At 39.9% G+C, this 14,313-nt stretch overlaps 1 protein-coding gene across 4 annotated transcripts in view; it reads right to left on the bottom strand.

The window, feature by feature from the left end:
- UST (uronyl 2-sulfotransferase) overlaps positions 1–14,313 on the bottom strand; it is a 182,088-nt gene that overhangs the window by 59,262 nt on the left and 108,513 nt on the right. The window lies entirely within an intron of this gene.

Genomic DNA, 14,313 nt, shown 5'->3' with positions numbered 1-14,313 from the left:
ACTGTCTTCCCCACCATCTTGGGCTGGATGGTGCTCATGTCTCAAGAAGGGTTTAAGGCAGAAAGTTCACACCTTTACACATGACACAATGTCATCTGCAGAGATATCACAGGATTTAAATGTTTCAAAATATTATTTCGTTGCTACAATACAGGAAAGCCTATTTTAGTAACAAGACATTTCTGTAGTTCACATTTTTCTCATGTTTTCTTTCCCAGGTCAAACGTTCTCATTCCTTTAAAGCTTGACTGCATGCACAGAACTATGCTCAGCAGATTTTAGCCCAAACCTCAAAAACGCATACAGTAACAGAAACACATTTAAGTTCTATGAATGCTACAACATCTTGAAGCTAGCAATACGCTTTTTAGTAGAGGTCCACAAAAAATAGTTTTAACAACACAAAAGTTTGAGAGGCTTATTAAAACAAGTATCAGTGTTCTGAATGTTAAACATGTCATCAGAGAGAAGCAATCCATGAATCAAAAGGAAATTTATTTCATTGGCAATGAGCATTAAATATTATTGCTCTCATATATCCCATCATGACAAAGGAAAAACAAACATGAGAGATCATTCCTTTTGCATGTTTTTTACAGAACTTCACGTGACAAGAATTAGGGAGGAAAATGCTTACTTTCTTCAATATAAATCCTCAAAATAAAAGAGTATATATATGAAGAAGGGAAGATATGCCACAATAAAAAATTACGGCAAGCTTCACATAAGCAGTATTTCTTTTAATTATTAAGCCTCTCTCATCTGCAGATGTAGCAAAAATTTCACTAAAGAAAATGAACGCCAGCTAGCTGAGGCATCTTAAAAGTTTTATTTCAATATACTGCTCATTTATAGCTTAGACTATCTGCTTTTGTGAATTCCAGTGATACAATTCCCTTTCACTGATGCTAAGGGAGAGGGACTGTGTCCAACAGCTCGTGATGTCCACCTGAAATAATCCAGTCACATCAAGTACACTGCCTAGCAGAAAAGAAAAAGAAACCTGCTGCTGACCTCTCCATTAAAAAAGAGAAAATATGAGATGATCATCATACAGTACAGGTTATAGATTTCTTTGGTTTTGCCCATTTTTTTAAGTTAGATGATAAATCTTAAAAGCACAGTACTGACTTTTAAGACACAAATAACTGGCTTCCTCATAGCAGCAAGGTCTAAATGTCTTTTATGTCCCCTCGACCTACCACATTTGTGGTGGCACTTTACCACAAGCCTAGAAGTGCTAGAAGAGCTTCTAGCCTAAAGGAGCTAGAACTGAGAGTTGTGTACTAATTCTGCTTTCTTATCAGCCTTCTGCCCAGCATCGACTGACTTTGAATCTCTCCCTTCATCTCTCAGGGCTGAAACGCAAAAGGAACTGCAGAGAAGAAAACCACACTGCTGCTGCATGTGGCTTCCCTGCTGCTGCAACTAGGGATGGTTTCTGCTCTGCTGCCCCTGTCCAATTTCCCTAGTTATAGTCTTCCCCCTGCTGAAAAGCTCTAATGCTTTTCTGGAAAATTACTACTACTTTGCATCATTCATAGCACTGCCATTCTGAATAGCAGTCACAAAATGGAACAAACATATTGATTCCACTTTTCAGTTTGATAAGACTATCACTGTATTGACAACTCCAAGTATTTAAAAACTCCTAAAATTACAAGGTTCAGAGGCATAATTAATGTTCCTATTTGCCTCTTTTTTATTTTTTGAACCCTGAGTCATGTGCTGAAGTTCTTTTCTACAACTATGCAAAACAAACGCATGCCTCCCTCCCCCCACGGAAACCCAGAATCTCTCAATCCCCTCATCTCAGGTGCTATGGCATCAAAAAGATCAATTATAAAATCATAGAAGTTAATAACCTTGCTAGAAGGAGGGGAGAAGTGTAAAATCTGCTTTTTAATTTCCTGTTTATCAAAAACATCATCTCTTTGGATTACGTTCTGAAGAAATTTTTGGTTTTTTCCTTCAACCACTGATGAGCACTTTAGTTTTGGTTTTTCCTTTTAAAGAGAACAGAAAATTAAGTTCTAAAAAAAATTATCTCATTTAGCAATCAATATTCACCATGGAAAGTTTCCTATTTGCCACTGGTTAGTGGATTTTTCCCCAAGAAAAAGGAAATTACTCTTGACAAGCTCAGTTATGAATAGTGGCTGGCTTTGCTTGGATCAGAGTTCATAGGAAAAAGTTGTGTTCAAGGTAACCTGACTAGACTGTGTTTCAATAATTCACTGAGCAGTAGGCAGCTTTGCTAAAACAATGGCAGTCCATTTTCCAGAGTCCAGAACAACAAATAAGCAGCTAAACACCCTTTGTTGGGTTTTTTTTTGGTGTTTTGATTTTGATTTTATGTAAAGCAACTATAGTTACAAGGGAGAGAAGAGCTTTGAAAATACTAGTCAACAAGAAAAAAAAGGAAAAGAACGCTCAGAATAAAAATCAGAAAAAGTGAACACTGTTTTTACTTCAAAGGAGAATTTCCCTACCTTGTTCACGGGCAATGTATTTCCTCAACTGACACTGAAAGTCTACTGCTTATTCTGAAAGACGGAATTACCTTTTCATTCAAGACAGGCCCTCCCCACCCCCGTGACAGCTCACGACCATACAATATCATCAGCCAACTGGTGAGGGATGCGTGTATTTTTTAATAAGGTTATGCAACTAAAAAGTCATCTTAAAGGGGGGGGGGGGACAAAGTGCATTTGAAACAGCTGATGTCTGTTTCTTGTTTTCTCTCATTTCTTCCTTTAAATAAGGTGGAATTTTAAGACAGACCAAAAAAAAAAAAAAAAAAAAAAGAGTTCCTGGCAGCAACACCCTTCCTCACTTGACCCACTGTAAGGAAACAATGGCCAAATGCCCCAAACCCCAACTCAATGTCAACAAATACAGGTTCGAAATTTGTCACAGTCTGCTCCCTCACGTTTTCTTCTGGCAACATCATCTCACCAAGTTATGAAAAACTGGTTTTATTTCTTCTTTTGAATTCAAGTAAAATCCACCACAAAAAGCTGAAGGAATCGGGGTGTGCATAGCTTTCTGAAAGATTCCCTGTGACCATCAGTATCCATCAGATGCTTGGGTTTATTTCCACTGGGTTTCCATTTCATTAAGGTGCCAAGATGCTTTAGAGCATGTGGTTTGAATCTGTCCTAATCTCAGGGCACAGAAGCCACTAGTCTTCCCAAAGCTACTGCATGAAGCAGAAAAACTTGCCAACTGCTCTTTTGATTGCAATTGCTTATCAGTTTGGCAATGAAGCCAATCCGTCATCTCATTGTCTGAAGTCCCTCATCCTTTCATATCCCTTCAGGAAAAAAAAGAGAATGGAGGACACCCAATACGAGTCTGGAGCCTCCATACTAAAAAAAGTCATTTAACTGAAGCTATTAGTACGCTGATAACCTCATCGCACAAATTACACTCTTGCAAGAAAAAAAAAAAATCTCTAAGGAAAAAAAAAAGAAAAAGAACATCTGTAGCAATACCCTTTATGTCAAGATGGAAAATCTGATTTCTGGAATATCTGACACCTGAAGAGCTCTCCTGTGGGAAAGCACACCAGCTACTTGCCAGGCAGAGCCAAGCAACTGGAGAGAACAACATCCCAATCCAGTTGCCAACACAAACCTATTGCATTTGGTTGTTGCTTTGTAGAAACACAAATGCACATTTCTATATCACAGGAGCATACTGAAGCAGAGCAAGACTAAACAGCCAGCACCTGTTTTTTGGGAAGATTATTCCCCAGTTCAGATCTGTTAATTCTGTAATGAGACAGAAACAAAAACTAAATTCACACCTCTGTGCTTCAGTTTCACTGCTGTACAAAGGGTTCTTTCCTTTATTTGCATGTGGTTAGTCAGTCAAGAATTATAGTCAACTTTATTCTTAAATGAAAAGAGAGACTCTACTCAGCATGCAATGCCTTGTGTTCACAATGTTGTGAATGCAAGACCCTTACAACTTAAATAATCTTTGTTACGTTTACTTACCACTAACACTACACAGGCTTCATTCAAGAAAGGAGGATGCTGATACTTGACACTGCAGAGAAACCCATGCCTGTCCTTCTCTACTCATGAGAGACAGAGAGGACTGATCACAGCGCTGCACAGGGAGCTGTGTCTTGCACAGGGAAATATTCCCCGTCCTGACAGTTTCCAGTGTGATACTCAGGGTAAAGACTGTGGGTCTAAAATAGGAATTGTTTCTCTGAGAGGACAAGTGAGTCTGAACAGTGGCTATGGATGCCCTCAAATCTCACATGATAAGATTTTTATTGTTGAATCAAACATTCCTGCTGTGATTGTTGACGTTAGTCCTTTTAATTCAAGTAGCCTTTCTTTTTTTTGCCCCTTTCTCCATTTAACTAGAAAGACCTGAACAAATAGGAACACCATCCTGGAAAACATTGTGATCCCTGCACTAAGGACATGCATTTGAGACCTCCTCCCATTCCCACCAGCAGCTCCCCCTCTTCTCTTCTTCTCTTCCTCTTCTCTATCCACTCCTCCAGCTCCTTCTTCTTCTTCTTGGTCCTAAGCTCACATGATGTCCTAACTTGAAAGATTACACTGTCAAACTGAGCAGGGCTGGCATCTTTTCCGTGGCACTCCAGGCTGTTCTTTATTGAGAAGCCAAACCTTAAAGCCTTGGTCTGACAATGTCCAAATGGACAGTACTGGATAGGGGTTGCCCCAGCAGAAGACCTATTGGTCACAGGCAGTAGTAGTTTTATTTATTCTGCCTGGGCAGACAACAATATATCAGCTTTAGCACGTGAAAGAAACCTCAGCAGTGACCCTTCAGCACCAGACACCTGCGGTGTCTGGGGAAGGCAGCAAGGCAAGAAGCTGCGGAGGCTCAGCAGGCTCTGCCCGGTGGGCTGGCTGGGAAGTGCCTCCCCCCCCCCCCCCCCAGCACGTACGTGCATCCCAGCTGTGTTCCACGAGACATTCAGGCACCCCGTGTGCGCCCCGGCTCCAGGGATGTGAGCTTGGGTGCTGACCAGAAAGGAGCACCCTGTGCTCCAACTGGCCCCAGGGTCCGTGCGAGCTGGGACCGGGACAAGGCACAAGATTTTACTCTGTAACCTAGACTAAACCCTAGAGACTTCAGAAGAACTAGGATAAACTAAGTCTTGAGTACACCTGGGCACTGAATGTCCCTTTTTTCTGCAATATGTCATCTCCGCTTCCACGTGGTTTCAACATAAACTACTTCAGAGTCTTAAAAATACAGAATTCACAAGTGTGACCCAGTCACTCTGCAATCAACAGAAGAGTCGACACCACCACCAAAAAATTACACGATAGGAAAATATTTTGTTGACGACAAACACCTAAAGCCCAGGACAGCCTCAGGTGCTTTTATAAAAACACGGCTATCCCTCACCACATCAGCTGCATGCCACGGGCAGGTGGTTCTCCTAACCCCGCCACCCTGAATTCTCCCTGCCATCCACCACCTCAAAGCTTCAGTTTTGCTTTAGCTAATAAGTTCTAGAGATCAGGATTTCAGTTTATTTCACTTCACTGGTAATGCTGACAGCCAGAAAACTTATGTATGAACTACAAAAAGGAAAGAGGGAGGAGAATGACAGACAAGGAATAAAATGGGCTAACAAATTCAGTTTTATTCTCACAGGTTGTCAGTTCCTGCAGGTTTTGACACCTACAGAGTGAAGTGAATATCTGACTGCTTGAAATTACATTATCATGCCACAGCCTGAACACGTTCAATATATTGGCAGTAAGGGGAGGGCTGCCTCTCTGCCCTTCCTCTATCATGAGGACTGAAAGGTTCTGCAGTTTCCCTCCCCATCACACTGCCAATAAAAAAGTTTTCATTTGAGGTGGTTAGAGCATAAAGCAACCAGAAAAAGGGAACAGGTCTACTCCTAGCAAGAAGTGTACTTAGGAGGGCATCTAGCAGGGTTTTCTAGGGAAGGATACCATGATTTCATTAGACAAGACTTCAAAACATTTTTTAATTAAACATGAACACAATACTAAACATTTCAAAAAGTCAGACTTACATCATATTTTTAAAACAGACTATTTGCTGGTCAACGCCCCATCTCTATTATTTAGACCATGTATAAAATGTAACTTTAAAAAGATTAATTTTAAAATTTATACTAACAGAAATGGAAATTGGAAGCATTCTTTTCTTCTGGATGATAAAACACTGCAGTTCTAAACATCATTCTATTTCAACTTTAGACAAAATATCAATCAATAATTAGTTTTACTTGATGACTACTAAAGACTATTCTCCAGCTTCGCAATGCACAAAATGTTGGACTACGCACTGAAGGTAACATTCACATCACACACAGATTCTCTTGTTTCCATTCTCCTGCAATGGTTACTCGCCAGCTAATTAAGTCATCACTTACTGGGAACCATTTAAGTGTCTCCGTAGATGTGTCTTGCTGTTGCTTTCACATTAACAAAATCAATGAGAACTGAAAATGCAAATGCTCAAATTGAGACTTACAAAAATTATCAAAACACCTGAAACTCATCTATACTGAAACTACTGTACATCAAAACCAAGAGACTTCTATTTTCTGGAAAGCATGCACTGAAAAAAAATGTTTAAACCCACTATCTTCAGGATTTTCACATCTTCTGTTTTGGTGCCTTTACTATTAGCTGTGCATAATGTAAACTTGTGGATGCATTTCATACTTTAAATGTATTCGTATCTTAGCTTTTTAAGATAAATTTGAGAGTAGTCACGACAGTGTTAACAATTAGGAGCTTCAGTGTCAGTTTGGACATTACAAAAATTCATTTGATCGGCAGAGCTATAAGACAACAAAACCTTAGCTACTATGGCATAAACCCAAGAAAACTCAATTGTTTTAAAGTCAAGATACAATACATTCAGCTGGAGATGACCATAATGGTAACTTATATAAATCACCTAGTAGTAGAATTCATTTGCAAGCATGTAATTACAAAGTTTGCTTTTGAGTTACCCAGAGCAGCCACTAATTTCAGAAAACCAGCATGGGCTATGAAGAACATCTACCATATGCACAGGACCCTTTTCCTGGGTACCCCTGAGGCTCCAGCTACGTACTTATCGGATTTTCTGATGAAGAGACTTTACTTTGGTAATTAATAGCCCTTGAAGGCTACATATTTACTCTTTTTAAACAGAACAGAATAGAATAGAGTAGAATACAATATTTCAGTTGGAAGGGACCTACAATGATCTCTAGTCCAGCTGCCTGACCAATTCAGGGCTGACCAAAAGTTAAAGCATGTTATTAAGGGCATTGCCCAAATGCCTCTTAAACACTGACAAGCTTAGGGCATTGACCACCTCTCGAGGAAGCCTGTTCCAGTGTTTGACCACCTACTCTGTAAAGAAATGTTTCCTAAAATGTTTCTTTTTTGAATACATTTAAACTGTTATCCACAGCAATGTCCAGCACGGACTTCCACAGCTTAATTATATGTTGTCCAGATCTTCACATCTTTCTGCTCTTTCCTGGATCTGGCAACTGCCCATTCCATTTGGGATCTTCTAGGTCTCACACTGAAACAGCCCACAAGCAATCATCCTTGTTGCAACTCTTCCATGCCTCCTGCAAATTCGTCTTCTCATATCCTTTCCCTTGTTTACTTCTTCCTCATCTGAAGAGTCCTAATCTTTGTCATTCCTTGTATGGAAATTATTCCATCCTTTCATCGTTGCTCCTACCCATTTCTGAGTATTTTCCAGTTCTTCCAAACCCATTTAGGGAATGTGAGGTCACAAATGTAAAATACAGGAAGTCAAATGCAGCCACACTACAGATTTATACACAATAAGGTCCTTTGTTCTCTATTCCTTTTGATTTGCCTTTTTTTGACTGCTACTGAGAACTGAGCTGAAGCTATGGTAGAACCATCCACCACAAACACAAGATCTCATTCCTGAATGGTAACAGTCTGCTGAGAACCCATCATTTTCTGTGTGAAATAAGGATAATCCTCCACCCAAACCTCTTTCCCACCTTTGCTGAAGGCAAGGCTGGCTGTTATCCCTGGGCTACACAAGAATGCTCTTTTCTGTTCTTGTTTCAATCTCCAAAATATATCTCCCAAAACTATAACATGGACATACCCTCTTCTCTTAAATGGCCTTAGAACGCCAGCATCAATATAGTAGACTCTGTTCTGCATTTGGGATTTTCCACTCTACAAACAATAGCTTCCTACAGAGAAGCTGGAGAAAACTAGTTCCCCAGGCTACCACAACACATAAAACCCCAAAAAGAACACAAAAGAGAACATCAAGAGCTATCCTGTATTCATGCTGAGAAAGGCACAAATAACAAACTTGGCAAAATCACCATAAAAATGAAGATTCATCATTCTCAGCTTAATACAGCTAGGTCCTTAAGTAAAAAAACCATAAAATACTATATATATGAATGTCTTAAATACCATATACTGCTTATTGGTGGTACTAAGACCTTGTAATAAGTTTAAATAAGATTGTGGGTACTTAGTGCTTGGGACTCTTTTGCTACTTGGCTTCTGGTTTCTCCTGTAGTTTCTTAACATTTACAACAGCCAGAAATTTTCAGACCAGTACAACATTGCATGAAAAAATACCTCATGTTTACATTCTGAAGCAAAATATTGTGGTTATCCTGTATCGTCCCTCTACAAAAAGGAATGCAATACAGAATGGTATCATTAAAAGAAAAGCATGGTATTAATAAAATCCAGATCTTTTTATTTTTGCTATTAAGGTAAGTATGCATTATGAATTACATGAAAGATTTTAGTGCTGCAATCTTAACCAATGGTATATTGCTTATTTATTATGTGCAGTTGACTCAGACTAGTAAATGAAAACAGATTAGGAAGTCACATTTTCTTGCTCTCGTATAATTGCATAATGCTGCAATGTTTGGAATGCAAACTCCACAGGGGAACATTAAAAAATATTGGTTTGTAAATTAAAATCACTGAAAAGTAAATGTCAGTCGTGAAAACATTTCCTTTAATATTACGTTTTATAAGTTGTTTAATCAGTCCCTCCTCCAGCTGAGGTCTGGATTATCATTAACTTTGTGGTTCAATGAATTATTAAAACAAAATGGGAGAATCTAAGGGAAAGATGGTGCTTTAGAGCATACAGAGCAGATGAAGAGTTACAAAAACAGGCCAGAAATTTTGCTGTGAAGAGTTAATGCAGTAAAAGGGAACAGCTGGAGACTATTAAAAGCACTCATTAGAGGGAAGAAGCAGCAAACTGTTCTAATTGGGTCAGCTGACAGGTGCCTGCGCTTCAGCCATGCCCTCCCGGCAGCCCAGTCCCAGCCGCAGAGATTGATGCTACTGTGTGATCCTCAAACCAGATCTACAGCTGCAAAGCTGCGCTGCAGCTCGGGACACCTTGTGGGACGTCCAGTGACCAGTTCAAAGCATCTCAGCACTGAGATAGAACACAGGGAGCAAAATGAGTACTGCACGTATGGGGGTAACTTAGGGAAAACACTAAGGGTGCATAAAAGGTTTAGTTTCTTAACTGCAGCTCAGAAGCCAGTAACTGAAAAATGTACTTTTTTATTTCTATACTTAACTCCCTAATACCTGGTATGCACTGCACAGATGTAGGCAAATCATTTTAACCTCTGCATGCCTCAGATTTGCAATCTAAACAATGTTAACCAAGTTCACCAGACCCACCCTAAAAGTCCCAAGGTTCAATCAATGGACACGTGTCCCCTTGTGAGGTCCTCAGCAGAAATATCCCATATAGAAATGAACGCTCTACTCCCTGCCCCCCCACCCCAAACCTGCAGGCAGGCAACTCTCCCACTGCCTTTTTTGATACAGAAACACATTTCATCAGAGTGACAGTCAGGGCGTGGAGGCATGGGCTCCACATCATGGTCCCTCTTGGAGGCCATATCCGTGGCAGACTGAAAAGCTTCAAGAAACATATCTAAAGACATGAAGGAGAAAGCTCAGTGTGTTATTACTGATGCCAATTCACAATACAATTGGCCATGGTTAAATATTCCTATTATCCAGATAAAGGCAGGAACTAAGACAGCTAGCTGCTGTCAGAAAACGAGTGCAATTGGTAAAAGAATATTTTTCATTGTAGATAGAAATTTGGGGATGTAAATAATAAAATTGGTTAAATGTATTTAGTGAATATGCTTATCTTAATGAAAAACAATGTAGTCATAGAAGGAAATTCTCAAAATTCAGGAATACAAAGAATTGTTCTATGGAGTTTAACCGTTCAGCTTTTTCTCTAATTTTGTTTCAACTTCATGAAACAACCTAAACATTAGTTTAAATATTTAGCAAGAAAAGCCAATCTTTGTCACAGGAGAGGTCTCTAGTATAAGAAATTTGACTTGAAAGTTCCCTGAGGTCCTTTGAATTTTACTTCCCTCCTTTGCAGTAATCCTAACACACTTTTTAAAAATATTTTAACATCTAATTTAAACGACAAAAAGACAGTTTCTCTTTTATGGGATTACTTGCATGAGTAATCTTTAGCATAACTGAAGCTGAATATTGTTAGAATATTTTTATTTTTAGCTGAGAAAAGCATATGTATTTTCAGAGATGAAGTTGAAAGACTATGCTGAGCCTGACAGAGATGTGCTGCAAACTTAACCACTAACTATAACGAAAATCTGAAACGTCGTATAGGAAGGTGACAAGTTCTTAATTTACTGAATGATCTTTTTTATACAAAACCTCTCTCTTCCAACAAATTAGCTCAAAGATGTTTAGACCTTATACTTCAGTGAGTTAGGAGCCATGCTATTTGTGAGCCTAGCAGAGATCAGAATTGCATATAACCAGACTTCCCAAATTTGCAATTCAGGCAACAATACACAGCCCGCACCACTTCACAGGCTCATTCAGCCTTAGCTGTCTTAGATTAAAGTTTAGCAAGTATTAAGGAAAAATAAAAAACCCATACATATCTTTTATATTTGATGTCTCATGCTGCACTTGTAATAAATACTAGGTAATTACCAACAAACCTTCTGGAAAGGACAATTTTAATACAAAGCTTTCAATATTTATTGTAGTCCCTCTCTCTATCAGGAGTGCTTCCTACCTTCTGCAGTTTCAAGCCTTAAACTAAATCATCTGGTTCCGTATTTTTCTTTTGCTTGTTACCAGCAGCACTCACAGCTGCACTGATAAGGGGCTACTCGCTTTATTGAGGTGTATTTACTCTAAGAACTCTAGTTCAACCTGAAACACATTCATTATGATAGATTTAAATTAATTTTTGTGAATTTATCTCATCTTACAGGACCATAAGTTAGGGCAGCTCTTGCATGAGTGTGCTTGAGACTTGACCTGAGGTGCTCACCACCGTTTCAGACCATTACCTCTGCCATATTCCACGCTAACGCGTTGCCACTATTTATTTTGGGGAAGCTTGGAAGTGATCTCTGTAGGTGACTGACAGTAACTCACTCTAGCAGAGAAAGCACCAGGTCAGGGCAAGGAGCTGGCTGATCTGGATGGAAAGTCTCACATTGCAGCAGCTGCCTCTGCTGTATCTGACTCGTGAATAAAGGACTTGTTTTCTATACTGGCTTTCAATTAAATTTTGGTAAACACAGACATCTACCGAAACGTTTAAAATAATTTATCTGACTCCTGAATGAATGGTTGTTTTCTCTGGAACAGAGTCAAAGCCTGAAGCTCTATTCAGAGAAAATTTCAAATGATCAGTGAACAGTGGCAATTTCTGTCTCTGTTTCTGATCTTTGCAATGTCAGCAGTTCAGATTTTCAAAGTTCTAAAACCAGCACCCAAGGCATTATAAGACTTCAAGGATGTGGCTTTTTTTTTTTTCCCCGACCCCCTTTTTTTTCTTAAGGATCAGAATTGAGGGGAGGGAATGCCTCCATTAAGGATATCACAGCCCAATGGCCAAGCAGGTGTTCATCAGAAACAAAACCTGATCTTAAAATGCTTTTCCTCCCTTAAGAGCCGGCTTTTTAGAGGTGCTGAGCTCCCACACTTTCACAAGGCAGTCTGAGAGAAAATGCATGCCGGCCTCAGCTCTTCAAGGGAGAAGGCCAGTGTTGGCAGCTATTGACCAAGATGCCAGGATGTCCTGGAAAGATTCCCAGTTGCCCACAACACCTTCCGAGAGATGGGAAGCCAGGAACACCATGGTTGAGAAAAGGACAATTAGCCCCTAATACCCCAGTTTGAAAAGATGTACATCTTTCCGCAGGCAAACCTGTCTCTCGTGGTAAAACAGAGGAGTTACATTGAGAGCTTCTCCAGTCCATTTTGTAGGTCTGTAACTGCTGTCAACAGAAGGCTTCTAAGGCTCTTCAGCAATGAGCTCAACGTTGTGGAGCAATGAGCAGCTTTGTATTTGCCTAGCTGTTGATTTGAGGCACATGATGGAAGAAGGAAAGTAAAAGCTTCTCGTATCCTCCCCCTGCTTTCACTTACCTGCTCACGGTCAGGCACACCTCATCTCAAATGACTTGGGTTTAATACTGTTATCAATATAGAAACTATTTAATATGCTAAATCTAAGCTTATCCTTCAAATAGTCCCCTGTAAAAAAGCAATGCTTTATGGTGAGTTTTCAGTTAAAAAAAAAAGGAAAAAAAAGTTAGGGAAGAATTGCAAAAGGTATGAGGTCAGCAATCAGGCCAGCCATCAGTCCTGTGCTAAAGGGCCGCACTGGCTCATGCTCAGAGGTAAAACCGGCTGCTTACTTTCTTCACAGCTAGATCAGGCAATTGATTTAGCAGACTTCTGAAGCTACCATTCCACAAAATCCATTACCTGAGTTTTAAAAAATATGCTAGCAGATCTCCTTGCACCACTGAGGAAAAAATTAAAATGCAGTCATGCAGTATATTATGTGGTTGGATAGCACAAGTCTTAAAAATGCTTAACATGCGGAATGAGTGAGTGGCTTTTGTTAAAATGAACTTCACTGGTGGGTGGCCTATACGTTACTGTGACAGTAGCAACTGCCCTCTTCGAGCAGTGCAAGTGACAGCCAATGTCTGCCAAGGAGGGATGGCGAACAGATTCCAAAAACGTTTCCAGGATTCTAACACTGAATTACCAACAGAGAAGATCAAAATGAAAAAGCAAAAATAGTTTTTATAAAGGATGCTGGTAGTGTCTCAGATTGACAAACTGCCTTTTGAACAAAATGACTACTGACCTCAGATGGCCTCTTTTTATTTCCTTTTCATTATAGCTTTTGTACTGATCTGTGTATGTACACATATGTTCATGTGCATATAAATAATTAATTTCTTAAAGAACACCCCAATGAAAATGAAAATGCAAGGTGATTTCTTTCTATTAGCTTTCAAACCAACACAAACGACAGGAATTAGATCTATTCATTTCAGTTCTGCTTGAAGTAAAATTTCACTGGCTGTACATATCGCATTTTAAACTGCACAGGCGGTACTGAATTAACACCAGCTTTTACAGCGTCAGTCAGTCACAAGACGTGCCAATCAGTGCATGTTCCACTTCAAATGAGAAGTAGAGGCACTCAGAGTGAAGTACAGACTGTACCGCTCATGTTTAAGATTTTCAAAAAAGAAACCATGACAGTGCTAACAAAATAATAATGTAGTAGAAACCCCACCCTGCACGCATTTCTGCAACCCCCCCGTCCCATTCGCAGACAAGGAAACCAAAGTCCATGCACACAGCACACAGCATGCAAAGCTGTTGGGACTGCCTTCCAACTCTGCACACCAGGAGGTCAAAACCTGCACAGCTGACGCAGGGACCTCTTTGGTATCTCTAGACATACAGCAAACGAGAAACCCTTTGCAACACTATTGAAATGAGTTCATATCTGTATAGCAGATGTCATTGAAGTTTAAAGCTACACACAATTACACTGATAACCCACCCCCCTTCAATTATTCGTAATTTATAAGCTTACCTGTTCACAGGGCTTTGCATGACAAACAACAGCAGCAAAGCTCAAAAGACATCAACATAGCCCTGTCACACGGAAAAAACCTCAGCCCTCCTTGGATTCATGTGACCTCAGCTAGGACTGAAATGTGTTGTGTGGCAGTCATTCAGAGCTGTGCTGTCTATGGCTCATCCGCACCACGTCTTGTACTCTACTGCCGCTCCAAAACATCATCGAAACATCCTCTTTGTTCTCCAAAACCCACAGCCTTCTCTTGTTTTGACCTTATGTCTGGCCTGCAACATCTCACAGCAGACCATCAAGCTGTCCTGTCACCGCTGTGTCATTGAACCCTCTGCAGGTTCAAGTGTGGCTGAA

Source organism: Aquila chrysaetos, chromosome 8 (genome assembly GCF_900496995.4).
Source record: "Aquila chrysaetos chrysaetos chromosome 8, bAquChr1.4, whole genome shotgun sequence".
Taxonomy (NCBI): domain Eukaryota; kingdom Metazoa; phylum Chordata; class Aves; order Accipitriformes; family Accipitridae; genus Aquila; species Aquila chrysaetos.
Note: the sequence above shows the minus strand (reverse complement) of the source record. Positions and strands in the feature narration are given on the sequence as shown.